This window comes from Sorex fumeus, unplaced genomic scaffold (assembly GCF_029834395.1).
Source record: "Sorex fumeus unplaced genomic scaffold, SorFum_2.1 ptg000086l, whole genome shotgun sequence".
NCBI lineage: Eukaryota > Metazoa > Chordata > Mammalia > Eulipotyphla > Soricidae > Sorex > Sorex fumeus.
The window spans coordinates 8,172,176-8,177,313 of record NW_026606143.1 but is presented as its reverse complement, the minus strand read 5'-3'; the positions used below and the strand labels follow the sequence as shown (position 1 = coordinate 8,177,313).

General features: G+C 42.5%; 1 non-coding gene across 1 annotated transcript; it reads right to left on the bottom strand.

Moving 5' to 3' along the window:
* Positions 1 to 4,494: 4,494 nt before the first annotated feature.
* Positions 4,495 to 4,626, bottom strand: LOC130039449 (small nucleolar RNA SNORA9). Its single transcript, XR_008794875.1, has one exon. It is a non-coding gene; the product is annotated as a small nucleolar RNA SNORA9 (small nucleolar RNA).
* Positions 4,627 to 5,138: the final 512 nt, after the last annotated feature.

The window sequence follows — 5,138 nt, the reverse complement described above, 5'->3', positions numbered from 1 at the left end:
CCGGTGGTGATGGGGCAACTGCGGCCTCATGCTATGCGGGGAGGAACCGGCACGTCCTTCTTGCTGTGCCGAGACCACGAGTTGACCCCCATGAGCGGCTCTCCCGCATGGCCATGGACCCAGAGGCACACAAAACCAATCTCGGAACTATTCGGCTTTTGGCAGAAATCCCTCCAGACTTAATTAGTAAAATATCAGAAATCCAAAATCACACAGCCGCTATCACAGCCGCACAACATTGTATGGTCTTCATAACCAGCAATAGAAAGCAAATTATTTCATGATGCCTTTTCAGCAGATTTGATTGTTGGGGGAAAATTCCAAATAATAATGGTCCATCTTTTGTCGAAATAATGAATGTAATCAAAGTAGAGTGAGAGTTAAGTAGAAATCATCTGCCTCACAGGCATTGGGAGGGGTGGGAGGGGGGGTATATTGGGGTTCTTGGTGGTGAAAAATGAGTACTGGTGAAAGGAAAGGTGTTTGATCATTGTATCACCGAGACTTAAACCTGAAAACTTTGTAACTGTTCTCACAGTGATTCAATAAATAAATTTAAAAAATAATAATAAAACATTTTTAATTAAATTGCTTTTAAAAAAAAATAGAGATCCGATGGCCAGAAACGATCGAGCACTTGCTTTGCTTGTGTGAGTCCCTGGGCTTGCTCCCTGGCGCTACCCAAAATATACATCTTACTTCTATATTTCTAGACAAGAGAGTTCCTATAGAAATTGGGGGCTTATGACACATTCTATTTTTCTGATAGAGCTGCATTAATTTTATTATTAATAATAATTCCACACACTATTCTTTCTAGCTGACCTTGACATCTCTCCCCGCCAAGAAGGAGGCTCTATGCTTTCTTTCCGGCATCTGGGGAGAAGCTCCACACCTCTCTGGCCCATGGCGTATGGTAGAAGCGATGCTAATATGATCTCTAAGGCTGCCACGACCTGAAAACGATCCAGCTCCCACTCAACTCGCTGTCTCGGGATGCCGGCCTGGGAATCCAGGCACCACGCTGTCTGGTTCAGCTCAAGAGGTCACGCCGTGTAGGTGTTCTGGCTGACAGCCAGCATCAGCCACTTGAGAGCGCCTGCGTGACTGAGCATCTCGATGCTTCTGTTTCGTGCTCATTGATTCTGCCCAGCTGCGGCCCAGACACTGCAGAGCAGAAACAAACTGTGTCCGTGGCCACCCGGTTGCATTCCTTGCCCACAGAAACCAACAGTGATCAGCCATGCTGGGGATTTTAAGGATGTCCACTTGAAATCATCTTTTAGCAGGAATCATGGCAGTAATATGGGCAGGCTCGAAGAAAGTACAGGGACTGGAGCAATAGCACAGCAGGTAGGGTGTTTGCCTTGCACACGGCCGACCCGGGTTCGATTCCCAGCATCTCATATGGTCCCCTGAGCACCGTCAGGAGTAATTCCTGAGTGCAGAGCCAGGAGTAAGCCCTGTACATCGCCGTGTGTGACCAAAAAAAAAAAAAAATCAAAGAAGGTACAAAGTGAGGGTGTTTCTAAAAGGACAGGCACATTTTTCCCCTGGGGAAATCCTGCAGGAGCCTTTGGTAACTCTACCACTTCAGATTTCACTCCTCTCCCCCTTTACCAAGTAAAACCATCATTCTGAAATCTTGTCAAATGTACTCTGCTTTGTGAGTGTCAAACTGAGGTTCTCTGGGCAGCTGGTGCATATGGGAGTCTTGACAACCTGTCACAGCCATCCCGGACTCCCTGGACTCAGCTTAGAATGGTGGGAAAGGACTTGAGAGCAGGAAGTGGATTGGTGTTCAGAACACCTCAAAAGCACAAATGGTAACATTCTGGCTTTATTTTTCTGTCAGCTTGGCTATAGAACAAGAACTCTAGGGGCTGGAGAGATAATACAGCGGGTAGGGTGCTTGCCTGACATGTGCTTTCCAAGGCAGGTTCGATCCCCAGGATCCCATCTGGTCCACTGAGCACTGTTAGGAGTGATCTCTGAGCACAGAGCCAGGAGTAAGCCCTGAGCACTGCCAGGTGTGGTCCAAAACAAAACAAAACAAAACAAAAGAGAAACAAACACATAAAATGTAAGAAAAATAAGGTAAAGGTAAGGTAAGGTAAAGGCCCTCCCGTTGATCGTCGATTTGCTCGAGCGGGCCCAGTAAGAAAAATAATCAAAAGAAAATTCCAACCAGTCCATTTCCCTCCCTTAACTGAATCCATATTTTGTGAGAGACAGTAAAAAGTAAAACTTAAGGAAAAAAGAAAACATAAACATGATCTAACTACTTAGAGATGACCACTTGTATCAGTTTTGAAGGAATAGGTATACAGATAGATACATCTGGGTGGGGGGTGGGGACCGTATGAAACATTCTGTTCTGGTGGAGGGTGTGGCTCAGCAATAAATCACTTGTCTTACATGAATGAGGCCCTAGGTTGGATCCCCAACACTACAAAAAAAATGTGCCCTGACATTCATTTCTGTATTTCACTTTGGGGAAGAAGGGGAATGAGGGAATGAGTTGGGCCACACCCAGCTGTATTCAGGGCTTACTCCTGGCTCTGTGCTCAGAGATCACTCCTAGCAGGGCTGGTGGACCATATATGGTGCTGGAAATCGAACCCAGCTCAGAGATGTGCAAGGCAAGCACCTTAGAGTTTACCTGCACATCTTTCTATGTCCATAAATATATTTATGCCTTACTATTTTCATGGTCATGTAGTAACCCATTGATTAAATATACCTTCATGAATTTGGTCAGTTTCTTATCATTGAGAATGTGGTCATATTTATTTGATTTCTATTTTTAATAAAAACATATATAGATCAAACTTGTAAAACATATAGCTTTGACATGCACATATCTAGTGAATATCAGCATATCCATCTCCTCCAGCTAGTATCTCCTCCACATAATTTCCATTTGTGTGTGTGGTGAAAGTGCCAGAAATCTACTCTGTAAATTTCCAGCACACAATCTTGCCTTGTTTACTCATCCTGCATTATCTATACTTTGTGACCAACGTCTCTCCATTTCCATCTCCCCAGCCCTGGTAACCAGTTTTATTTTTGGCTTCTGTGAATTCAACCTTTTCAGATTCCAGCCCCGTGCTCAGGGGCCATAGCCAGCTCTTGTGCTCTGGGCCCACACCTGGTGGTACTCAGGGGGCCAGATGTCGTGCTGATATTTCAACCCAGATAGTAACCATAGCAACATGCTAGGCAAGCACCTTAATCTTTCTATTATCCCTCTTTCCCAGTACTTTTAATTCTGTGTTTTGCACTTATTTTCCTCACTGTTATTTCACTTAGCATAATGTCTTCCAGGTTTATCCTTGTTCTAATAGACATTAAAACATTAGACATTAAAACATTAGACATTTAAAACTAAATCGTATTTCACCATATGTGTGCCACATCCTTATCCATTCATCCCTGGACACATTGAACAGGAGAGGGATGATACCTCTCTGAGATTCTGACTTCTTTCTTTGTCTCTTTTATTCATCTTTTGGTTTTTGGACCACACCAAGCAGTGCCCAGGGCTTACTCTTGGCTCTGTGGCTCAGGGGTCATTTTCTGATATTCCTCAGGGGACCATACATAGTGCCTGGGGAAGAATGGGGGTCAGCAGCATGCAAGACAAGCAACTTAACCCCTGTGTTATCTCTCTGGCTCCATGATTTCATTTTTATGACCAGTAGTAGGATTTGCTAGATCAGTGGTCATTCTATTTCTAATTTTACTGCTTTCTATAGTGTTACATTTCCCTCAACCAAGAATAAGGCATGGTTTCTGCATCCTTGTTAATGCTTGTTCCTTTTTGCCTTTTTGATAAAAGTCATCCTAACAAGCTGGAGCTGATATCTCACTGTAGTTGTGATTGGCATTTCCTTGATTGAGGACATTGAGCAACTCTTCATGTACCTGTTGGCCATCTATCTGTGTGTCTGGAGAAATGCCTCTTCAATTCTCTGCCTGTCTTTAACTGGATTATTTATTTTGTCAATGAGTTGCACCTTCGTTTTTTGGGGGGAGTATGACCCCATTATCAGATATATAACCTACCATTTCATACGCTGCTTATTATTTCTTTTGTTGTGCAGAAGCCATTTAGTTTGCTGTAATCTCCCTTGCCTATTTTTTCCTTTCCTTGCTTGAGCTTTTGGTGTCATAGCTAAAAACCACTTCCAACACCAGTCTCAAGGATCTTTTCCCCAGTGTTTTCTTCTGGAAGTTTTGCAGTTTGAGGTCTTCTGACGATTTCTTTAACTGATTCCTGGTTAATTTTAGTGAGTGGTGTAAGATAGGGATCCAATTTCACGGTTCTGCATGTGACTATCAAGTTTTCTCAGCACCATTTATTGAAGAGACTTCTTTCCACACTGTGTATTTATGGAACCCTTATCAAAAATTAGTTCTTTCTGAGCTCTTCGTTCTGTATTTAAAATTTTTTTCTTCTATTTTTCTTTCTACTTTGGTGGAGGGGATGAAAATTGTCTGAAATTTCTATAACCTTGCTCTCAATGGAGCAGAGAAAGGCCTCAAACCATTTCATCATTTTTTCAGAAGCATCATAGACATGCACGGGGTTACCCCAGACCCATGCATGCTGCATGCTCACAGTGGGCTTATGATTCTGTTCCATTGATCTTTGTATCTGTTTTTATGCCAGTAAGATGTTGCCAGCAGGTACACAAAATAATTTTTTGAAGATAATTTCCTAAATGTAGAATTATAGGATCAAAGTGTCAGATCTTCATAGGTCTTTGGACAATGTGACATTGCCCTCTAGAAAAATTTAGATTGTACACCAGCAGAATATAAGAGTTAGATATTCAGTCCCTCAGATTTATTATTATTATTGTTATTAGAGGAGAGCACACCCAGCAGTCTATTGCTCAGGGGCCTTTCCTGACAATGCTAGGGGACATACTCAGTGGTGCTGGGGACCATATTGGACCTTGAAGATTTAAACTACCATACTCTTTCTTGCAAGGCTATGCACTATTCATTTTACTTTTAACTTCGCTAACCTAAGTAAAATATTGTGGATCGTTGTTTTAATTTTAGTCCATTTTAAGGTTGAATGTGTTTTGGTTTGGTTTTAGATTTTGACCACTGTAGCACTGTCCTCC